At 34.7% G+C, this 25,728-nt stretch overlaps 1 pseudogene; it reads left to right on the forward strand.

Moving 5' to 3' along the window:
- The window catches only part of LOC112825314 (tubulin beta chain-like), a 28,526-nt pseudogene extending 12,769 nt beyond the window's left edge, over positions 1-15,757 (forward strand).
- Positions 15,758-25,728: the final 9,971 nt, after the last annotated feature.

Here is a 25,728-nt window from a genome sequence, read left to right on the forward strand (position 1 = left end):
TCTTGAAGATTAATTACCTTCCTCTAGCTTTGCTCCTTCAGTGAAGAATTTCGTATGGCAGACATGAACTAGAGATACCATTGTCAGCATTTTTAAACTTTGAACTTAATTATATATAAATTTTTTGCATGCTTCTTTCAAGCCATCATGTGTTAGTATTAAATGAATGTTTCTATGAATCCCTGCATATTTAAGTATACTTCTGTAAGTTCAAGTTTCAGTCTTTTGTACTGATAAAAAAATATGCTTGATTTTAGTCTCAATCTTACAGAATTGATTGAAGCTCATTTCTTGGTTTAAAAATATTTTAAACTATAATTTTTCAATGTTGAATAGCTCCCACATGAAATTAAAAAACAAAACTGCAAGCTCTGTGCAACCCATAATTCATCCAATTCCCCTCCAGATCTCTATTTTCTCTAATCCAGCAGTACAGATTGTACTCCAAACACACACTAACCTCTTTATCAAGCTCATCACCTGGCAGCACTGCACAAACTAGAAGCAGTCCCCGAATATGTTTACTTAACCAAGGTTCTTTTTTTTTTTTTTAATGTAGCTATCCCATTCCTTTCAAAGATAGTGGTAGACTCCTAAAGTCATTAAAATTCCTGAGATATTTGCATTAAACCACACATTGATAGTCATAATCTTAAATGTAGTGTTGTCATACATGGGTTTCTTTAAGAAGATAAGTAGATTGCAGCTGCAATAGGTTTTTTCATTATTTTTTTCTGGGAATACATAATCATTTACATTGCCTGAAATATATTTAGTTAGTAACAGTATCACTTGTTTAAAAAATCTTGTTAATCAGTAAATAAGAGGAAATAGTTAATCCATAATTAATTACAGCTCTATAAAGAGAGTCATTATATATTGATGAGCAGCCAACACATATTCAGCATCAGAAATAATGTTCTCAGGGCATGAGGCTTAGTGGAGACTACTGAAGAATTACAAGTCACAGTACTTGTTAAGATTCTGACAATTTAGATTTATAAAATTTACCAAATCAAACAGATTAAATCCAACTTGGCCACTAGTTTCCATTGAAGTATTTATTATCTTCCTTATGCAGCTTCCCCAACTTTAAGTAAGTTTTCCAGTCAGAGGAAAACATTCTTAAGCTTCCTACATCTTAAACATCATTTTATTTATTGTATACACATTTGCTTGTCTGTCTATTCTTGTAGATGGTGAGCTTCTTGGGGGTATGAATTATTTATTTCTTTTATGAGCAAAGGTTAAGGTTAAAAAGCATAGTAATTACTATGAATCCTCTATTTGTATAGGCTTTAATTTCAGTCAGACTCTCCATTTAAGTTTGAATATATTTTGCTTTGCCACAAATTTCAATCTATTTCTATCCACCAAAACTCATGCATAAATTTCAACATACTTGCCAACAAGAGAAATAAACAGTAAGGCAAATTTCTCTTCACATCTATTTGTTTAGTATCTGTCCCTCCCTCTCCTTTATTAAAATGAGAGCAACCACATCATGCATAGGTAAAGGGAAATAAAGATTCCAACAAGTAAGTTTAAGTCATTTTTAACAAAGCTAACTATAGACTTGGACCAAGGTTTAATTGGATCATATCAGGCAATATAATTTATCATAAATTAATCTTTCCTTTTTAGATGTTTTTATCTTGACATCTAAAAGCAGTTATAATTATACATTAGTCTCTTAGCATTACTTTTATAATAAAAGCCTCCAAAAGAGGATTTGCCAAGCAGGAAGAGTTGGTATCATAGTTAATTTACTGTGGCACGTATTTTTATTCACTTGTATATTAGGTAGATTTTTATACTATCTTTAAGTAAGTTTTCCATAAAAAGATAATAAAGGTAATTTGAATATCTATAATTCAACACCTTGGGTTACTTAATATACATGGAATACCAAACTGGCTAATAGTGTGATATTATCTCTTTTAGAGTAGTTTAGTACTTCATATGTTCTAATTCCAACTGTGCTTAATCAGTACATTGCAAAAAATATGAATACTATAATTATTACAGTAAAGAAGACTTTAAAAATGAATATTAAAGTAAAAATAATATTTCTTAGTCATTTAAAAGTCACTTTCTTCTATTTATATTCCTTTCCTAACATGCCATAGACATTGTATCTCTATTTTTATTTAACATAAGGAATCAGTTTAAAGAATAACATATTTTCTATTTTTATAAATCAAAGAAGTTAGATAATATCACACATCAAATTCTCTTTATCCTCTGAATGAGGAGGAAATAAAAAGCACCAGAAAGAATATTTACTGAGCATCTACTTTATGAAAGACCTTATACCTTAAGTATAAATACCAGATTTTCATTCTCTTGCTTTAATTATTCCCATTCAATATTCTATAACATATTTGAGATGGCCACGTCCTCTACATCTTTCCCACTTGGTGGCATCATCCCACTGTCCCCCCTATCTAGCTCAGATCGCATTACCTATTATTTCAAATAACTGCATCAGTATCTTTCCCTGCAATCTTTGGCATTTCCTCCCACTCCTCTGCCAAAATCCCAGTAAGTATCCATTATCTTTGAGCTTGCTCCTAGGTTGCTGGGGTCTGCTAGAAAAAATTACCAACAATAGTGAGGCAGACTAGAATTTACTGATTTCACTGATTCCAATAATGCCTAACAAATTTCTGAGGGCATAACAAGTAAAAAAAAAAGGGGGGGTAGAAAAAAGAAAACTAAACTGCTACTTAGTATATTTAGCTCTATAGAAGTTACAAGGTTGCCAAATCTTGAAAGCAAAATTTAATTTTATCATGAAAGGCTAATGTGCTTACTGGAGTTGAGAAATCAATCTATCAAGTGGCAAGATAATAAGCACAGATAGACTTTATGATGACTCACTCTCTGTTTGAAATGATAACCATTTGCAGAAACTGCTCTTAAGCAACCCTCAATTTATTTTATTGGTATAAATTGAACATGTTTTTCCCTTATGAAACCAATCTGCCAAAAACCAAATCTATGATTTCTCTGTTTCCTTATTTAACCCAAGGGCACCTAATGTCATCATTCTGGCCCTATACATATGTTATATGGTTGAAGCTAGACCCTGCCAATTTTTTTCTCATTAACCACTTATTGTTTCATTCACCTTCCTGTTATTTGTGAAGCAGTGATAAGATTTAGCTCATCTGTAGGATCCTTGTGCAGTAATTCTTTCCTATCCTTATGTTGGAAAACTGAAGTTTTAAAAATTTATCCCTTCACAATTATAATGATTTCCTAAGCTCTTACAACAGTTATATCTAAATCTAAATTTCTAAGTACATGTTTTTATCATTTAGAATAATTCTTTCTTTGAATCTATGGTTAAAGGATCTTATTCTGTTTTCAATACATATTTTAAAGTTTATTTAATGTGTAGACCACCAAGCAGAAAATAAAAAGATGTATTTTTATTGGCAAAGAAGAGATGACTAGGATGAAAATTAGTAAACTAGTCTTTTACCTGTCATACCCATTGAATGCTTATGGGAAAAAACATAAAGAGCCTGGATTGATGATTAACTTTTCTTTCTGATAACTTAAAAAAAAATTAGAAATTCAATTCTATCATCTAATTGCCAAAGTCAAGGTTTAAAGGCTTAAATTAATACCTTTTCCACTGCTCATTCATGTTGAACATTTTCCTCTTAATCACATGTCCATTCTCCCTGTTCTCTTTTTAGTTCAAGTTATATTTTTTATATCCTTCCCCCACTCCTCTCTCTCTCCCTTCTTCTCTCCCTCACCTATCCCTCTCTTCCTCTCTGCCTTTCTCTCTCATTCTGTCTGTAAACACATACACACACACACACACACACACACACACACACACACACACACACACACATTGACCCAGCCTCTAAAACCCCTTAGTCCACCCACAAATATCTTTATCATCAGTCATCTCTTTTCCATGTCAACCAGCACAAACATGGTTTGGATGTTCAATGACTCTTAAGTGTAATAACCATTAACTGATTTCCTTGTCTAATCTAGTTATCTTTAGCTGTTGGAGAGTTTCTGATTCCTTTCAAAATATGATGATAGCTTTATATCCTCTTGCCTGAAAAATCCTATACACACAAAATTCACCATGCAGTCTCTGATGATAAGCAGTTACAGAAGCCAGACCACAAGTATAAGTTTGAAAATTTGCTCTTCTTTCCCCCACTTCCATTCTACTCCTACCCCACTGCCACTTTAATTCTCTTAATGTATTGGTGAATCATATTAATTTCCCCCCAAAATTTGTTCTATCCCACTATTTGTTGAATTAAATCTAAATCTTTATTCTGGACTCAAAGTTCTATAAGCTACAGCTTTTATTCCAGGAAGACTCACCATTCCTGTACTCTGTGAAGCCTATAGTCTAGCTCAAATTGATATGCACTAAATTTGCTCCCATATTATTCTTCCTTTACTGATTTTCTCTGCCTAAATTCTCTATATACCAATTAAAATATACTAATTCCTAGGTCCCCAAAAAAGAGATTCTGAATTAGTCAGTTTGGGGAACAGCATGGGCATTAGGGGTTTTAAAACTTTCTATGTGTCGCCAATGTGTAATGAAGTTTCAAAACCACCGATGCAGATAATGTAATGCCCTGATCCCTCAGTTCTTTTTCCATTCTAATAATTTTAGAAAACACAAAACTAGAAGAAGATATATATAATTGATTTGGCAAAGTACCCACATCCATAATATATCAAAATTCCTGCAAATTAATGGGAAAATGGCAGGAAATTTTTAAATGTGCAAAAGACTTGAACAGGCATTTCACTTAAGAGAATGCATTTATCTAAGTGATCAATGACAAAATAATGGGGTGGTCAAAATCATGAGTCATAGGGGCATGCAAATACAAACTACAAAAAGATACTACACATTTAATATTAAATAAATAGTTTGGCCACACAAAGTGGTGGCAAGCAGATGTAGAACTGGTATTCTCTTACACTCCTCATACACATGTAAAACCACTTTAGAAAACAATTTGGCAGTATCTATTTTTTTAAAGATTTTATTTATTTATTTATTTATTTATTTATTTATTTATTTATTGACAGAGAGAGAGTACACACAAGCAGGGGGAGTGGGAGAAGCAGGCTCCCTACTGAGCAGGGAGCCCAGTGAGGGTCTCAATCCCAGGACCCTGGGATCATGACCTGAGCCAAAGGCAGATGCTTAACTGACTGAGCCACCCAGGTGCCCCTTTGGCAGTATCTATTAAAGCTGAACAGAGCTGAATACATAGATAGATAGATAGATAGATAGATAGATAGATAGATAGATAGATATAGATAGATATAGATAGATATATCCTATATATATATCCTTATGACCTGTTAGCAATTCTACCCTTAGGTATAATCCCCCAAAATGATATTCATGCACACAAGACAGGTAAATTCAGCAGTATTCAAAAAAGCCAAAAAGTGGTAAACATATCAAATTTCCTTGTACATATGTGCAACACCATGGATGAGTCCTTCACACATAATGCTGAATGACAGAAGCCAGAGAAAAGAATGCACTCTGGGGGGGTCTTATTTACATAAATTTAAGCTGGCCAAATTAAACCGTGGAAGTGGAAGCCAGCATAGTAGCAACTTTTGGATGGAGAGATGGAGGTAATGACTGAAAGGGACATAAGAAAATCTTCTGGAATGTTGGATGGTTTTCTATATCTTGATTTGAATAATGACTACACAAGTGTGTTCACTTGGTAAAAAGTTCATTGAGCTATACACTTAACTAGATGTATGCTATAAAATATACCTCAATTTGATGTTTTTAAAAGGGAAAGACCTGTATGTATTTACATGTCACATAGGTAGAACTCTAAGATTTATTACTATATGAAGAAAAAGACATTTTTATGTAAAAAAGAGAATATTGTTTGGAAAATCATGGGCCATACTAAAGTAGTGAACAATTATGTATTTTTTTCTAAATATTTAATGGTGGTATAGAGACCATATATGGTAATAATGACACCTATGCCACATTGATTCTGGCATATTGAATAATGAAAACTATAGAGATGAGTTTGCAGAAAGTTGAAGTAGGAAAATGTAAACCCTTCCTACAGAGTAGAGATACATAATAAGTATTGCCCATTCTTCCATAGTTAGAGGTAGTAGTAGCCTGCAATAAATGACTTCCTCTCATACCTGAGATTTCAGTTCAAGGGCATCACATCTGAACTTCCTAACATCCAGGAAATAATTTTTTTCTTAAAACAGCATCTGGATCCTTCAAGTAATTTCACCTTTTTTTCACTTTCTAGAAAATATGAATGTATCACTATTAAGAGGAAAACAAATTTGACTCTTCTAATTATACAACTTATTCAATATTTTTCAAATAGAGACAAGGCTAGATTAGTTAGATCATCAAACTTATCATTTCTGTTAAAATAAAGCTTAAATATTGATTATATAGCAAGTACTATAGTTATTATGAATTAAAATTACCAATTCTATGTAAGTTACCAACAGAGAAAAGTTATTATTGCCTACTAAAAATTTATTGTGACATATTTAAGGACTATTTTCAATCACCAAGAAGCTATTCTCTTTTGTAGACACTCTATTAGGCACATCATTTATTAGAGATCTTGTTACTTATGTACTTTCATAAAATAGTTGTTAGCTCTTTATATCTTAGCAACCAAGAGAAATACAAAATCAATTTTTACTCCCCCCACCCCCACTTTATTTCAAATGAAATGCTTTTAACTGCCAGAAGAAACCTGGCCAATGTATCATCATATAATTCATGTGTTAAGGTGCACAAAATTCTAAAATCTTCAGGCTTATGTACAACATTCAGATTTTTTTAGCATCCAAAACTACTGTTTAATTATGAGCTATAATAACTTTTGTAACTGAAAGTAGATATTTTCAAAATTAACAAAAATTAAAATATGTAAATATATTTCTACTAACTATATTAGAAAGCATTTAAAATAGCCAGAAAGTATATCCAATTGAATAACATTATATGTAATGTCAAAAAAAAGCATTCAGGTTTAGAATTTTACATTTTGACTAAAAAATTTTTTAATGAAAAGATTGCATATCTTATAATCAATTTATGTGGCCAATGACCTTAAAGACATCTCACCAAAGAAGATAAACTGATGCCAAATAAGCATCTGTGAAAAGGTGTTCCACATATCATCAGAGAAATGCAAATTAAAACAACAACAGATACCACTACACATCTCTTAGAGTGGTTAAAATTCAAAACACTGACAACACCAAATGTTAGATAGCATGTGGTGTAACAGGAACACTCATACACTGCTGGTAGGAATGCAAAGCAGTATGGCCACTTTGAACGACAGCTTGGCAGTTTCTTACAAAACAAAACATACTCTTTGCATATGAACCAGCAATCATGCTCCTTGGTATTTACCCATAGGAGCTGGAAACTTACTACCACACAAAAATCTGTACATGGGTGTTTACAACAGCTTTATTAATAATTGCCAAAAGTTGGAGGCAACCAAAATGTCCGTCAGCTGGTGAATGGATAAGTAAACATAGTGGATACAAACATAGTGGATTTGAAGGGGCACATGCACCCCAGTGCTTATATCAGCATTATCAACAATAGCCAAACTATGGAGAGAGCCCAAATGTCCATTGACTGATAAATGGATAAAGAAGATATAATGGAATATTACTCAGCCATCTAAAAGAATGAAACCTTGCCATTTGCAATGACATGGATGGAGCTGGAGTGTATTACGCTAAGTGAAATAAGTCAGTCAGAGAAAGACAAATACCATATGATTTCACTCATATATGGAATTTAAGAAAGAAACCAGATGAACAACATATGGGAAGGGGGAAAAGAAAAAAAGGAGAGAGGGACACAAGCCATAAGAGACTCCTAATGATACAGAACAAACTGAGGTATGATGGAGGGATGTGGGTAGAGGATGGGCTAGATGGGTGATGGGTATTAAAGAGGGCACTTGTTATGATGAGCACTGGGGGTATTGTATGTAAGTAATGAGTCACTGAATTCTACTCCAGAAAACAATATTGCCCTGTATGTTAACTACCTAAAATTTAAATTAAAAAAAATCTTAATTCAATAAACAGTGATGAGATATATCACTGAATGACTTCAGACAATCTTTGTGTCCTAAGATTTTAATGCACACAATATTTTTCACAGCTTTTGGCTTGCGTGTGTGTGTGTGTGTGTGTGTGTGCGTGCGCATGCACATGCATGTGTGTTATATAATTCTGATTATTTAAGTGCATATGAAAATTTTGTAGAAGCACATTGGGCAACTGCCTGAATTCACAGTAATTTCCCCATCTGTACTAAACTCTCTTTTTTTGATTACCTGGGAATGGGCAGAAAATGCAAGCAGGGCCAATCATAATGCAACCACTTTCTGTCATGTCAGGCCATGGATGTTAATTCAGGTCATGTTAGCAAGAATCTCTTCCCAAGATTTGAAAAAGGAGAGTTCTTGCTTTTCTTTCTTGCAAATCTGTAAGGGTGTGAGAAAAGTGTTATCATATACCATGGCTTTGGTTTTGTGAAGAAAGCAATGTGTGAGAAATGAAATGATACCAGCAGGTAAACTGAGAGAATCCTGGTGCTCATCACAGCTTCCAACCGGCAGTCACCTTAGCAATTCTGTTTTATTAGCCAGTGAATCCTCCCTCATGCTGTAGAGAGTTTGAGTCTATCACTTGCAGTCAAAAACTGTCCTTAAATGTTGATATGAAAATATTGAAATATATTTTTAGAAGAATAACTAACTGGAGTTTTAAGAATTCTTTTAATTTCATTTTAATGATGGATAATAAGAAAATAGAATATATTACTGCAGTTATCAGCTTATCTACCTATGAGACTCTAAGTTAGATTGTCAGTTAATAATAAGATCACCTATAACAAACAATTCTAATATAAAATTTTGTCATCATAATTTTTATTTCTTTTTTTCTTTTGGCAATATTTAGATAAGGAAAATGATTCACATTTTCTTCCATTATTTTCCATGTTTCTGTACTAAAAAGAAAAATGTTTACATGGGTTCAATATTCAACCAAAGTTGTTTGACTCAACATGAGTGTTAATTAGGCAATAAAATTTTAGGAAGTAATAGAAATCTTCATGGCCCACAAACAGAAGGACTTTTCTTAGATAAAATAGAGAGATGATGCAAAAGGAAATAGAAAAGTGGAACACAATAGCATAACTGAGGGCTGAAATCAAACATAAAATCTAAAGATACCCTGGGAAATATGGTTAATCCTGGAATTAATACTATATCAGAAACTCAAAACATCTTTATCAAGTAAAAATATTTTTTTCAGTCTTCATTTTTTCTTCTCTAAGGTAACCAGTATTTAATACAATAGGTAGTGACTATCTCTTCCACATTTTTATTATTTTCTTTCATAATATAGTCATCTCCCTGTGACTAAATGGAAAGCAAATCAACCTATAGATATCAATTGATTTTAAGGCACTGTGCAAGGTTCTGCAAGCAGCATTGTAAAGACCAGTGATTTTAACACTCCCTAATGTTTGCTTTAAAGTGGTTATAATAGAACCCTCAGTTTGTTTTTCAGAGTCCATCGTCTCTAATGGTTCGTCTCCCCCTCCGACTTACTCCCCTTCATTCTTCTACTATGACTAGTGTAACTTAAACATTTCATATTCTCTAACTGACAGGATTTTGTTAAAAGAAATTGTAACAGATTGGGAAGAAGGAAATATGGAGAGCTGAGGGAGAAAAAAGAAGACTCATACTCTCAATATAGCCCACAGTTTCCACTTCCAAATAGTTCCCATATATGAAACCCCTTAAATTATATTGTAACCCTTCCCTCTGGAGTCTTGACCTGCAGTTTGAGAAATACTGGCATTGATATATGAAATACACAGATAATGCAAAAAACTCATTTTACCACATAGTTTCACCTTCTACTCCCATCAATCTTATTACAAACTCTGTCAACAGGAAGCAAATTGCCTCCCTTCCCATGGTCACTTTATAGAGGAAGTGTTAATGACCAACAGAAATGCCAAGAGTCAATAGGAATAACCATATGGAAACAATACTCTAGTTAATTAGCTTCTAAATAGTAATATTAAACTATATGTGTTGAGAGGAAAAAATGGAAAAGCCTTCTGGATCTTGTTTTGTTATGTTTAAACAGGACAATATTATTCTCCAATATCAGTGTTTCTCTCTTACCTTACCTTCTCTTTGCTTTCCCACTCTGCAGTTCTTCATCCAATCTTTTCATCCAACCTTCTCCCTTTACCTCATCTACTACCCTGACAAAGCTCAACATGGTAAGGGATGCAAATAAACTGGGAAGAAAATATTGTAGGTATATAAAACTCTATATTATATTCTAAATTACTTTATCTGTCACTTGGCTAATGAATATTTATTGTATGCCTGATACCTACCAGACAATATCATGCATTCAGATGTAGACATGGTTAACAAAATAGTTCCTTTCTTTATGGAGTTTACTCTCAACATTTAACAGTGAAGGAAAAATGCACCAGTATTTACTAGCTATTAAGAAACTGTTATGTGCAAAATGTTAAGAGTAGATTTTCATAGTGCTAGGGAAATGTATAATTTGGGGATCCAGCTTATTTATGTGCATTAGGAAATGTTTACTGGCATAACAATATTCCTATTGGGATTTGAAGGAGAACTACCATTCAGATAAGTTAAAGAGAAGGGGAAGATTCCAAGAAAATGGAACAGTATGCACAGAAGCAGTTAAATAGGAGAAAGCATTGTCTGCTCAAACAGAAAGCCAGAGTGGCTGGCATGAACTGAGCAAATAGTAGATTTGTGCATATGGAGACTAGAAAGGCAACTAAAGGTCAGGTTGTTGGAATTTGGGGGGCATTATTCGAAGGCCCGTTGGAAGCTGTTGAAAGATTTTTTTTTTAAGATTTTTTATTTATTTATTTGACAGAGAGAGACACAGTGAGAGAGGGAACACAAGCAGGGGGAGTGGGAGGGGGAGAAGTAGGCCTCCTGCGGAGCAGGGTGCCCGATGCGGGGCTCGATCCCAGGACCCTGGGATCATGACCTGAGCCAAAGGCAGACGCTTAACGACTGAGCCACCCAGGCACCCCTGTTGAAAGATTTTAAGAGAGAAATGAGATATTCAAATCTGTATTTTAAAAAGGCTATATACTGGAGAATGGAGAAGAGGAAGCAGAGTAAGTTTGGCTATGATGAGTGCCGCCTAGTTGAGGACACTGACAATAAATGCAGGTAGAACTGAATGGATTCCAGAGTTATTTTGGTGGTGGAATTAAATTGGGCAGAAGGAGGAGAAAAGAGTCTAGAATTATGCTTATATTTTTGGATTAAATATATAATGGATAGTAGAGAGTTTTATTGAACTTGAGAAGATTAGAAAGCAAATTTCTTAGATGGGAATATATACATATATATAATCACAAAGCTGACCTAAACTAAACAGGTAAGTGAATATTAAGTATTTAATTATCAAGAATTTTAATTGCCCTTCTTAGAGATTATAAGAATTATAAGAATTCTGGGTAGATGATTCAGATGGCCCATTTCTTACTAAAACTCTTTTGCATGAACATCTAAGGCATCTAAAATAAAACAGAATTATTTTCAAATCTGGATGTGCTCAGTAATTATTTTCTCATGAAGAAAAAAAATGCCATGTTTAAAGGAAAGGTTGAACAAGTATATCTTACATCTTGCCGAATTCTTAATTATAAGAGGAAATTCTAGTTGTGGAAATAATATCATCAGGAAACAATAAGAGCGTTAAGCCATTTTTTCTCATCCATCCCTTTTGCCACTGACTCTGCCACTGTAATTTTCAGTTTTGGCTTATAATTCTGTGTTCTCTACACAATAGGCTCTGACATTATGTCTCTCCCAGACACATAAACCCAAAAACTGCCATCTGCTCACCCCAAATGGTTTTGAATATCCTTTCTCTAAAATAAAGCCCAGGTTTATTACCTCAAAAGATTTTTTCCATACTACAACCATCGATTTGGATTCAGTAATCCAAGAATCAATCATTCATTCAAGTTTAGTATAATATTTTGAGCAAAGCAGTCTGCTAAGTGCTGAGCTGAATCATACAAACATTAACTTACTGTATTTCACAATGGTTGAAATCTTGCTGGATTGGTAGCAGAGTGCTTGTACAATTTTTGAAAGACTAAACAAGTGTAAAATTATTAGCACCAAGTTTTAAATTAACTTACCGATATGTTACTATTAAACAGTTCTAATATAGGCCTATAAGAATCTTACTGGCTTGCACAGTTGTCTCTTCCATTAATAAAGGGGCAAACAATATTATAAAAATCTAAGAGATCTTAGCATTTTAATTTAGTAGTAACATTGAAAGCTTACATTAACTAATTAAATACAGAACCTAATCTCAACATTTTTATGCATTCAAATACTTACAAGTTAATCAATTAATCTATCACTTACACTTGGAATATCTCTTCACCACCATCACTTTCACTCCCTGCCAACCTTGAGGGATCATTAGAGATAAGACGCATGTTAAGATTAGTAACTGTAGGGGCGCCTGGTTGGCTCAGTCGTTAAGCATCTTCCTTCGGCTCAGGTCATGATCCCAGGGTCCTGGAATCAAGCCCCTCATCGAGCCCCTCATCAGGCTTCCTGCTTGGCAGGAAGCCTGTTCCTCCCTCTCCCACTCCCCCTGCTTGTGTTCCTGCTCTTGCTGTCTCTCTCTCTCTGTCAAATAAGTAAATAAAATCTTAAAAAAAAGATTAGTAACTGTCAAAAAAGAGATATATTATTAACAATTCTCCTAAATGAGGACACCATTTTGTCCTGCCTAACCTTTGAAAGTTGTTTTCCAGTGATTATACAATTCTATTCAGATTTTGGGAGCTATACACTAAATCTTATATACTATATATTATAAATACATAAATATAAAATATTTGTCAACTTTTTAAAGGTGAATAAAAATGGGATAAAATCTTAGGATGCATTCATGGATGACATATACCTTATTGTTTCTTTGATATATTTCCTGGCCTGGTGTTAGCAATTAATTCGAATCATGTAAAATTTTTTTTTTTTAAGATTTTATTTATTTATTTGACAGAGAGAGACACAGTGAGAGAGGGAATACAAGCGGAAGTGGGAGAGGGAGAAGCAGGCTTCCCGCAGAGCAGGGAGCCCAATGACAGGCTCTATCCCAGGACCCTGGGATCATGACCTGAGCCGAAGGCAGACACTTAACGACTGAGCCACCCAGGTGCCCTGAATCATGTAAAATTTATAATGCTAACATGGTTTTCTGGTTTCAGATGGCAAACTTGGCACAAATATTCACCTCTTCTTACTCATAAGTTCAGAAAATCTTGCAGGTTTTATAAAAGCACAGAATATCAGAAAAAATAAAAGTAGAATTTTCAGGAAAAATTTTTAAAAGCTATCCAGGAAAGTCATAGTCCAAGTATGATGTGATGTGTTCAAATCAGAGTAAGAAGTCAGCAAGTATGAGGAAGAAGAATGCAACAGATACCATGAAATAGAATGATTAAATAAGATGCTGAAAATAATAAAGATACGGTGAGGAAGGGAAATACTTTATCGTTCAAAAAGAAAAAATAAAAGATAATAAGCAATTCCAAGGAAAATAAAGCTATATAAGAAAAGCATGAAAAAAATGTAGAAAATTAAAACATGATATGGTTTTGAGAAGTCAACATATAGTGTATATTACTTTTTTCTACATTTCACTGGCTATAACTCAGTTGTGGCAAACTGCAGCTAGAAATTTGATTAGTTGTACTAAAAATACAGTTTGATGAGCACCTAAGTCATATCTTATACAGTTACTATGAAATGGTTAACAGTTTAAACTCTTACTTTTCATTCCATGATTCTCAGATTTGATTTTTTGATTCCTCACTTTGCAAGATGATAATGTTATCATTTTCCCACCTCTCATCACTCTATCATCCAGTTTCTGCCACCAGTACATTATATTTTAATTGCAAAGTTGGTAATATTTACCTTATATTCAATAATAACAATTAAGCTTGCTGTCTTTTGAATATTAGTTATCATAAAAGCTTATAGTCCATAACAGCATTTATCTCATTATAACTATATACATACCGTTCATTACAGAGACACACTGTGTTCTATTGTATTTTTTTCGGTCTTATTTGTACCTCACAGGGGAGAATATTTAATGGATTTTTCTTATCTAACCCTTTAACCAGTCTGAACAACAAAGAGAATATACACACCAATAAATAGATAGATGATTGATGACAGATGATAGTTAGAAAACTATCAGGGATTTCTGGGACTATAACAAAAGACTTAACATTCTTGCTATCAGAGTCTCAGGGGAAGAGAAAAAAAATGAAGCTGGAAAAGTACTAAAAGAAATCATGGCTAAATACTTCCTGAATCTGGCAAGGAGCATAAACTTTCATATTCAAGAAGTTGAGTGAACCGTAAACAGGATAAACCCAAAGAAATCTATGCCAAGACATATCGTAACGAAAGTTTAAAAACTAAAGACAAATCTTAGAAATGACTAGAGAAAAAGAATACTTTACCATAGAGGGCAGAAGGGAGTGGCACAGTATTTTTCTAGGGCAACAACAACAACAACAGAACTCTATCAATCTAGAGTCCTATACACAATAAAAACATCCTTCAACAATGAAGAAAAATTCACGATATCACATGAAGGAAAACTAAGAAAATGTGTTGCTAAGGAACACAGTAAGGAAAATTATGGGCAAATAAAATAGACTTTCCTTCTCTTTAGTTTTTAAAATTATTGATGGTTGAAGCAAAAATCCTAACACTGATATGGTGTGAAATATATGTAAAGGAAATATTTTTAAATATTATAAATGGGAGAATAAAAAGAGATAAAGAGAGATGAGTTTTCTACTTTTAACTTAAACTGCTGAAGAAATAACACCAATAGACTGAGACATATCACAGTATAGAGATAGATATAAAGATATAATACAAATATATAGATATCACACACACACACACACACACACACACACACACACACACACACATAATGTAATAGAACAACCACTAAATAGCCATACAGAAAAATACAGTCAAAAACAATATAGACCTCTGCAAGCTGAGAGTCAACATGGTGCCCTTCCCACTTTTTCACTTCTTCATGCCTGGCTCTGCCCCTCTGACCAGCCATTGAAGCCAGCAGTATCAGGCCCTCACTGTGCCCGAACTCACCCAGCAGGTCTTTCATGTCAAGAACATGATGACCGCCTGTGACCCCAGCAATGGCCATTACCTCACCACGGCTGCTGTCTTTCATGGGCAGATGTCCATGAAGGAGGTAGATGAGCAGATGCTCAATGCACAAAGCAAGAATAGTAGCTATATTGTGGAATGGATCCCCAACTGCGTCAAGACAGCTGTCTGCAACATCCCACCCTGTGGCCTCAAGATGGCAGTCACCTTCATTGGAAATAGCATGGCCTTCCTTGCAGGAGCTCTTCAGACACATCTCAGAGCAGTTCGGGGCCACATTCTGGCACTGGTACACAGATGAGGGCATGGATGAGATGGAATTCACTGAAGCTGAGAGCAACATGAACAACTTTGTCTTCGAGTACCAGCAGTACCAGGATGCCACAGCAGAGGAAGAGGAGGATTAAGGCAGAGCACCAACACCTCAGGCTTCTCAGTTCCCTCAGGCTTCTTCCTCAACTGCCCCTGTTCTCTCCCTCAGAATTTGCATTTTCTGCCTCTATCTTGTTTTTTTGTTTGTTTGTTTCCTTTTTTAGAGGGTGTGGTCCTAGATTAGTGCTTGACACATAATAGAAGCTCAATATTTTATTGTTTTTTCAATGTCTCCTCTCCCACCCTTGGGAAACATAGATTTCTGCCAATCTAGGTAACCCTGTATTTCCTTTTGGTGTCCACTTCTCCCATCTGTCCAGCTGATATTTCCCTTTGCTTTTTTAAGATAATTACCCAAGAAGCTGGGTCTCATCAGATCCCATTTAGAACCATGTGCTGAAAACTCAGATAGATGGCCATCATCCTCAGCCTGTGTGGTAACTCAGAGGAAAGGAAACCAAACTACCTCATAGCAGGTAGAGGTACATAGGAGGAAGGGGTAGCGTTTTTTAGTCTAGAGCAGTTTTGGAGAGGGATACAGGCTACTGAAGTCCTAATTTCCAGGAATTGACCTGCTCCTCTCTCAGCTTCGGGAAAGCTGTTAACAGTAGTATCTCCATTTTCAGTCTCCTTCCAAGCTCTGTCCTGAGCTGTTTCCTTTGTAGGGGTCCGCCCCACTCTGTCGAGTGGGTTCCTTCCCTCTCTTACTTAACCTCCTTCACATGTTGAATTCCTTCCTTTTCCCCTGGTCAGAGAAGGGGGCCAAGGAGGGGAAGAGGGACTAGCTTTGGTCCCTAAGGCCTCCAGAAAGGCCCTCCCTATCTTAACAAAAACCCAGCCCTGCTGTGTACATATAGAAAGGTATGTATTACCATGTGAATATTTGGGTCATTCCTCCAGAGAGGAGACAAGGAGACCCCTCTGTCTTTTGGCAACATCTCATCTCTTCCTTTGACTATGCCCTCCTCCCCACCCCACCCCAACCCTCACCCTTGGTTTTGTCCTGTCCTACACCTCAAATTTCTATTTTGAGTTGAACTTGCTTTTTTTTTCATATAGAAAAAGATAACATTGCCCCAAGAGCCAAAAATAAATGAGAATTGGAAAAAAATATATACATAAATTCAAATGGTAATCTAGAAATGCAAAAATTAATCAAAATTTGAAGGACACAGCTAAAGCGTTGCCGAAAGAAAAATTTCTAGCACTAAATAAGTATATGTATATATGTATATATATATTTTTTTAAAAAGCTAGTGGATTAAAAATCTTAAGGATTATACATTAAAATATTTTGAAACATGTCTTAGTTATATGTATGCATATATGTTATGTCTATATGTATATGTATTATGTATATACTTATACATACATACAACAGATATGTTTCAAAATATTTCAAAGTTTAACCCTTAAGATTTTTAATCCACTAACTTTCTAAATGACACATTCTATATAAAAATAATCTTAGTTTTTGACTGGTTAGGAAAACTAAACCTAATACATTCAGTTCCAAAGGCTGAGTGTGTGGTATTAATTGATGTCCTCGCTCCTGTTGCCTTGTGAATGTTTACAATGTCCCAGTTATTTTCATGGCACTGCAATAATGGACATACCTTCTAAATTGAGATTTCATGCACAAAAAGGATCTATCTACCAAAAACAACTTAACTAAACCTCTTTTTCTACATTCTTTTTGCCATAATCTCTCTTCTACCATCATTATAGTCATTGATGGTTATGAATTCCACCAAGAACATCAATTCAACAATTTGAACACAGAAGCTACTAAGATCAGGGAGTTCAAATGAGTGTGCGATTGACGAGAGCAGCAGGAACAAAGGACCTTCTCAGGACCATCAAGCAAGCCCAATCAGAGCTTAATGGAGGAAGGCAATAAATAAAACTCCAATGCTTCCAAACTAATATTGGCTACGTTGACGGTGTATCCTGGAATAGAAATTTGATCCTGGAACAGAAAAGGGACATTCATGGAAAAAATTGAAGAATCTGAACAAAGTGTAGTTTTTTTTTTTAATAGTAAAATATCAATGCTAATTGCTTATTTTAACAAATGTGCCTTGGTTATGTAGGATGTCGACGTAAAGGGAAAATGGATGAAGGGTATGCAGGAACTCTGCACTTTCTTTGTAACTCTTTTACAAAGCTAAAAATATTTCATAATGTAAAGTTTTATTAATAAAAAACTAACACTGAAATCTTGTGTACAAAGACTTGATAGTAAGGGCTTTGAAGCATGAAGTCGTAATTCTAGCAAAAACTCAACACATTGATCAAGAGCGATACAGACTTAAAAGAGATATGCCAGAACTGACTGGAACAACTCTTTTAGTCATATTGCTTAAAGATCACCACCACTTTCTAAGTGGTAATTCTAGAATGAAATCAGAACACATCACATATTTTAAATAATTTCACATAGATAATAGTGTGCCCTAATTTAGTGTCAGAATAGTTATACTACAGCAAGCTAATGCCTTGCTGTATGAATTAGAAATGGCATAAAGAACCTTCAAATTTTTCATAAAAAGACATTTATATGCAAATATGAAGGTTAGGGAAAACACTGTAGAACACTGACTAAATAAAGACTGTCTTTAATCTCTGAAGTGAAGTATAAAAAGCAAGAAGCCCTTGTGGCTGGCTAAGCAGTTTGGATTCTTAAGTTTCACCTGCAATATAAATTTAATTTCCTCCACAATGAAGAATTAAAGTCCCATAAAGGTGAAATCTCTTCAAGCCACTTTAGTTTTTCCTTTAAACAGATTATAATTCCTTTCAGGAAAAACAATCAGAGAATCAGAAAAAAATTAAAATTTTTCAAAAAAATTCAGAAAGCAAGCTGGGGTTCTTTGCACTGATATCTTCCTACAAAGTACAAAAATGGAAGACGCTGGGGGTCACTCTCCAGCCCCTGTTAAACCTGTTATTGCTTCTATGTCTTTGGCACACTGTGAGAAAGTACATAGAATTTGATTCAAAAGTTAGAAAACCTGAGAGTGTGGCTGAGTGGTATTTAGTGTCATTCTGCTCCTTCAGGAGATTAGAAGGTGAGAAAATTCATATCAACCTTCAACATCCTGGCCCAAATACAGTGTTGAATCTGTGAAGGATTGTTCCCTGTGTCTTTTGAGGGACCAGCGCTCAAATGCATAGTTCTAAAAATTGAGTTAACTTTTTCTTTTCCTGTTTAGGATTCTGGAACAGTATTGGAAGTAAAAATAAGAAAAAGATGACTATAATTTTAAAAAACATAACTAAGCATTCAATCCCATTTTCTTCAAAGAACACATAATAAAATGTAAAAGAAATTCTAGAGTAAATGCCATAAGTAATAGAACTAATTAAATTAGGCAGATATCATACAAATTGAGATAACAAATTTAGAGATGATAATTTTTCTCCCCTTAATTATAGCAGATTCTTCTGCATAAAGAATGAGTAAAACATCTCAACTATAATGAGATATCACCTCATTGAGATCAATGAATTTGAATTTGCAGTATAAAATAATGTTGATGTGTTTGAACTTCATTATTCTTCAGATAATTCACAATGAAAAGACATTAAAGGGGTGCCTGGGTGGCTCAGTCAGTTAAGCACCTGCCTTTAGCTCAGGTCATGATCCCAGGGCCCTGGAATTGAGCCCAAGTGTCAGGTTCCCTACTCAGTGGGGAGTCTGCTTCTCCCTTTCCCTCTGACGCCCTCCTTGCTCATGCTCTCTCTCTCTCTCTCAAATAAATAAATAAAATCTTTAAGAAAAAAAGACATTAAAATTAAAATATTTTAGGGTAATTAATTATCTCATGCTACTGTATTAAGGTAATTTGTAAATTAATAGTCTAAATTATTAGTCAATTTCCATTCAGACACAAGTCTAAGTGAACTTTCTCATTATCAACTCATAATTTTGTGTCAAAATGCAAAATAGTGAAGTGACTCAAAACTGTAGAAGCAATATAAAGAGATAAGTGGATACCACCAAAAAAAAAAAAAAGAGAGTTTTTACAGGTTTAAGAGGCTGGTATACTTTTCTCTCATTAGGGTATGACCACTTACATGGTCAGGAATCTTTACATATTTTAGTCACTGCTATATAATAAAATCCAAGACAGAGCTCAAAATCCATGCTTTTTTTATGACTAGAATCTAAAAAATCAAATAAGGTAAGCACGGACAAAGAAGAGGTAGCTAATTTTTTAAATAAGGCCTCTTGTTCTACTTCTTTTGTCAAGACAAACCATATTAGATTTAAAATAATAATTATTAGGGAAAATGGCAACAAAAAAAGCATGATGATAATTTCATATGGATTATTTGTAATGCTCTGTCATAACAGTAATAATTAGATGGCCCCTGAATTCAGACCATCTGGTTTCCAATCTGAGATCTGACAAATTGCTGTGTGACCTTGGGCAAGTCACTTAAACTTTCTGTGCCTCCTTTTCCTCATCTGTATTTTGCAGACAATAATAGTACCTACTTCATTGTGTCGTCATGGAACAATTAAATGAGAAATAAAAACCGCTATTTAAGTGTTAGCTAGTAGTTGTAGCAGCATATCCTGACAATTGTTCAGTCTTTCTGTATGGACAACCCTAATCAAGGCAGAATGTACTAAGAAGTTCACCTCGCAGATGAAATGCACACATAATAACAATTCATTGAATTTCTAATGACTTTCAGAGTTATAAACATTAATAATTTGTCTCTAAACAGTACTATGTAAATATAAAAAGAACATAAAATAAACTTAGAGACTGGGAATTACCTTTTTAACTTTATAATTACCTTTTTAAACCCATGCCTATAGCTAAAATCACATGTAAACTATCCTAACCATAGGTGATTTATTTAATATGTATTTAAATATAAATTAACGTCTAGTATTGCTCATAATTATGGCTCTTCATTTTATTGTTACAATTTTGTGATACATATTTGTTGCTTATTGCTTATAGCATCTTTTTTCTAGATTATTGTTGGGATAATACTATTGATTTCTCTTTGAATCTATATTCTGCCATGTTGAATTATATAAAAGGAAAGAAAAAGCAATGTATTTCGATAATGTATAGGACTCTGGAACAAGTTCAATTAAAAATAAGTTAAATAACGTGGTTAGTCTGCATGAAGTAGCAAACATGAGGACATCAATTTCAATGGCAATCTGCATTCAATATTTCAGCACAAATGTTTCAAAATATGATTCTAAAGGTATGGCTTTATACATATGTTATGGGTTGAACGGTGTACCCATAAAAAGTTATGTTGAAATCCTAACCCTCCATACCTCAAATGTAAGCTTATTTAGAAATAAAGTCTTTATGAGGCAAATAAGTTTAAAGTCATTATGCTCAGCCTTAATCCAATATGACTGGTGTCCTTGTTAAAAGGGGAAATTTGGACACAAAGACACAAATACAGGGAAGAGAATGCAAAGATACCCAGGGATAATGTCACATGAAGACCAAAGATTGGAGGGATGCATCTACCACAAGCCAGGGAACGGCATAGGCTACAAGAAGAAAAGCAGGGGAAGTTCCTTTCCTCGTACCTTCAGGGAGAACATGGCCTTGCCAACACCTTGACTTCAGACTTCTGGCCTCCGGAGCTGGGAGACAAGAAACCGCTCATTGCTTTAAGCCATCCGGCGTATGCGACTTTGCTACAGCAGTCCTAGGTAGACACGACATTTTACTAAAGGTGCTGTTACTTTTCTGGTGTTTGCTTACCTGTCTTCCATAATCTTATTTGAGTTCTTTCAAACTGAAACTGATCTATAAGGATGTCACATGCCTGTAGAAATAATCCTGAATCTGAAGGTGGGACACCACAGGCATAAGTCAGAGCTTTTCATCAGTAGACGTGATTGTGTTCTCATATAGTCTATAAAATGTGTATTTTATTTATGCAGGAAAAATGGATCAGGGTTTTCCATGAAAAAAAGCTAGTGTAAATTTCGTTTTTTTTAAACATTTAGAATAATTTGTTTTATCTAAGACTGTTTTTTAGTGAGAAAAAGAAATGTGTTCTTGTCCAGCTTTATTTGAATATTCAGTAGAAACATCTTAATGCTAATGTTGGGTCAAGGATAACAACACTTAGGTAAACGAGATATACTAAACCACATCCTACATATAATTTGAACCACAGAAATGAATGCATTATATAGTATGCATAAGTTATAACCATTCACCAGGAGCCAAATGCAAAATAAAAAAAATGAAAAAGGGAATCAACTAAAATTTCTACCATAAAGCATTCCACTATAATTGAGAAACACATTTTTATCATCTTTTTTTGTTACTGAGAAAGTAAATTCATTCTTCAAGCCACAATGCTTTGGTTACTCTTATAGGTAAAGAATATAAACTACTTCCATGATAATTGTAAGAATGATGAATATGTTTACTTCTTTCCTACTCAAAAATACTTCTTTCCTCTTGGATTTCCTTTTTTTCGGGTTCAAAATTACAGATTTTTCTCTGAGTCCTTCCTGTGTACTAACTTCATTCGGTTTTAAATTCCTCAGATATTTTTGTCTTTAATGAAAAGACTAATGTTTACAAAAGATTATGTCTATTATGCAATGTTAAAGCAGTCACAGGCTACAAAGACATCAGTTGACAGCTCCCGAGGGAAGGAGGAAGTAAGTTGATATGATCTGGACGGAGGACAAGAGAAAACAAATCAAGAAGAATGACAAACTCATGCAGGCATAAAAAGAGCACGAAATAATGATCAGAAGTGGATCTGATCCAGGCAAGTTGGACGCAAAGGGAGGTGCTATACAGGATATGGGTAGTACAGACTATGGAGTCACAGCACATTCATTGACTATATCTCTTAGTGGCTATGTGAGCTACAGCATTAGTTTTCTAATCAACTTAAAAGAAGTAGTATTATCTATCTTATTAGTTTATTGTAGGGATAAAGTGAGATGACCTTTTCAAAGGTCTTAGCACAGTATTTGTGTGGCACATTCTAAACATCTGATAATAGCCAAGTAGCCCTATTAAGGCAAACAAGAACTGACCCATTAAGGGGCACCTGGGTGGCTCAGTCGGTTAAGCACCTGCCTTCAGCTCAGGTCATGATCCCAAGGTCCTGGGATCAAGTCCCCCTTCAGGCTCCCTGCTCTGCAGTGGGCCTGCGAGCAGGGGGCCTACTTCTCCCTCTCACTCTTCCTGCTGCTCTCCCTGCTTGTGCTCTCTCTGCCAAATGAATAAATAAAATTAAAAAAAAAAAAAGAACTGACCCAGTAAGTATCAAACTGATCCAAGAAAAATTTTCTGCATCCTTTTAAAAAAATCTAGCTAACTAGAATATTCTATGTGTCTACTGGAATAAAATATCTATCATTTCCATGTCAATATTGATTATATTTTCATCTAGACCCAAGGCTTTAAGATATCAATACCTTGATAACTTAAACTTCTATCTCCAGGCCTGGTGCTCCTTCTGGAATGTATATTCAATTTCCAACTCAGTTAATTTACTTTGGTATCTATAGACTTTTAAGTGGTCCCTATGATCCTCACATCCTGGCTTTCATTCCCTTGTAGAGTCCCCTCCCCTTGAATATGGGTTGGATCTGTGACTTGAATATGGCAAAGATACTGGGATATCACTGTTGTAATTATGTTACATTATACAAGTCTCCTTGTATAAACTAGCTGACTTGCTCTTGAGTCTTGCTTTCCCTGCTGATTTTAAATAAGCAAGATTCCATAAATCCTAAAGCTGTGAGGAAAGGAAGTTTGCAATAACCTGAGTGAGCTTGGAAGCAGACCCTTCCCCAGATGTTGTCAAGATGAGAACCCAGCTGGCTGATACCTTGTTTGCAGGCTTGCAGAGAACCCAGCTAAACTATGCCCAGACTCCAACCCCACAAAAACTGTGAAATAATAAATTTGTGTTGTTTTAAGTCACTAAATTTGTGGTGATTTTTTTATGTAGCATAAAAAATAAATACAGGGATTTAACAAGCATCTTCTCACAAATTAAACCGGTCCAAAATATTTATCCCCCTAACATTCAAATCTGCCTCTCTTCTAGTGTTCCCTCTCTAAGTTAATGGCCCCACCATTCACCCCTCTGATTACTTAAAACATCTTGGAACCATTCTTGATGCCTTTGTGCTTCTCAAACTGAAAAATCCTATCAGCTATGTCCAGAAAAGTAACACTTTTTATAATCATTTGGTTCTAATCATTTGCCTCGGCTACTGTAATAGCTTCTTTTCTTCAATTCTTGACCCTCTAGAATCTATTTCCATACAGCATCCAGAGAGATCCTTTAACAGATAAATCATTTCTCAATTTCCTGCTTTCAAGTCTTCCAAACATTCCCATGAGACTTGGAACAAAATCCAAATCATTTACATAACTTGGGACCCAAATGATCTGGCCCATGAATAACTTTTTTTTTATCATATCTTACTTCTTCCTCCCTTATTCATTTTTCTCCAGCCATTCTGATCTTGCCAGTTCTTGAACACTCCAAGCAAATTCTCTACTATAGCCCTTTAATTTGGTGACCTTTCTGCCTTAAATATTCTCACATCTGGCATTCTTTTTTTCCCAAACTTCTACTCACATGTTATGTCTTCATACAGGTCTTTTATGAATGACTCATCTAAGGGAGAAAACTGCATGACTCCTATTTCACTTGCCTTAAGTTTTAATTTTTTATAGTACTTAATAAAACTATCAGGAAGAACTGCTTTTTTGCTGCCTCTATTCTTGCCAGGACCCGCACCCCTGCCTTACACATGCCTCACAGCAGAAATAATGTATGTCCTCCTTGTAAGGATCAAGGAGTTAATGATTTCTTTGGAGACTTCCAGCACAATAGATAAATCTAAGGAATGACCAGGTGAAAGTGACCAGGTGAGGCCATCCTGTATGTATTCCAGACCACTGGCACCAGACATCTCAACACTAAGACCCTGTGGCTGCAAGTAATAAGTGACTTATGGAGGACACCTGGACCCTTGTTTTTGTTCTGACCAGTTCTTGGATGCCTGGGAGGACACGTACACTGAACCACAATCCTCAGTGAAAATTCCAGACCCCAAGCGAAGATGAGACTCTCTCTCCTTTCCTTTCTAAGTCTCTCAGATACTCTGTCTGTATCTACACTATATATCTTCAATAAAATCTGCTCTCACTTCTTCTCAGCTTGCATTTGATTTCTATCATGCATGAAGTCAAGGATCCTCTTGGCTGGCCCTATGGGACCCTCTTTGGATCCTAGGACCAGGCCTGCCTACATCATTATCATTTGTTTATCCATTTATATTCTGTCTTCTCAGTAGAATATAAATTATATATAATGCTAGTAATGCTTGGTTTTGTTCATTTGTTTATCCATTTTATATTCTGTCTTCTCAGTGGAATATAAGTTACATAATGCTAGTAATGTTTGGTTTTGTTCATTTCCATATTCTGGAACACTACATGATAAAAAGTAAGTATTTGACCAATTTGGCATAAAATTGCTGTTGAAATCATTTTGGAATCCTTCCAGGAAAAAATATTCTGCCATAGTGCTTTAAGAAGTTCAAAATATCTCATAGAAAAGCTTAAGAGTACATTTCAAACTTTTATTGAAAATTTAATGCTAACTAATCAAAAAACTATATTGTGTCTTCATCTTTTTGTATTCTGTTTTAAGAAATTATTTAAGTGAATTATCCTCATAAAGTAATGAGTATCCCAAACTATAGCTCTTGATTTCTCTGCCCCCTATAGCTCAACAATCATTTTTTACTCTCCAATGTATATTTAATGCAAAGAAATATAAAATAGTGTGGCAGAAAATAAATAACTTGTTCCCCAAGTATGTTAACAGTGAGTATAAAAGTCAGGTTTGTAATGTTATCCGACAGAAGCCACAGACTGTGTCCACGGGAGATCTGCTTGTGGTGACACAATCCATCATACTGCCATTGTTTGACAGTCACAGACAAGAAGAAATA

The sequence above is a fragment of the Callorhinus ursinus genome, unplaced genomic scaffold, assembly GCF_003265705.2.
Source record: "Callorhinus ursinus isolate GAN/ISIS: 27379988/994484 unplaced genomic scaffold, GSC_fseal_2.0 scaffold12, whole genome shotgun sequence".
Lineage (NCBI taxonomy): Eukaryota > Metazoa > Chordata > Mammalia > Carnivora > Otariidae > Callorhinus > Callorhinus ursinus.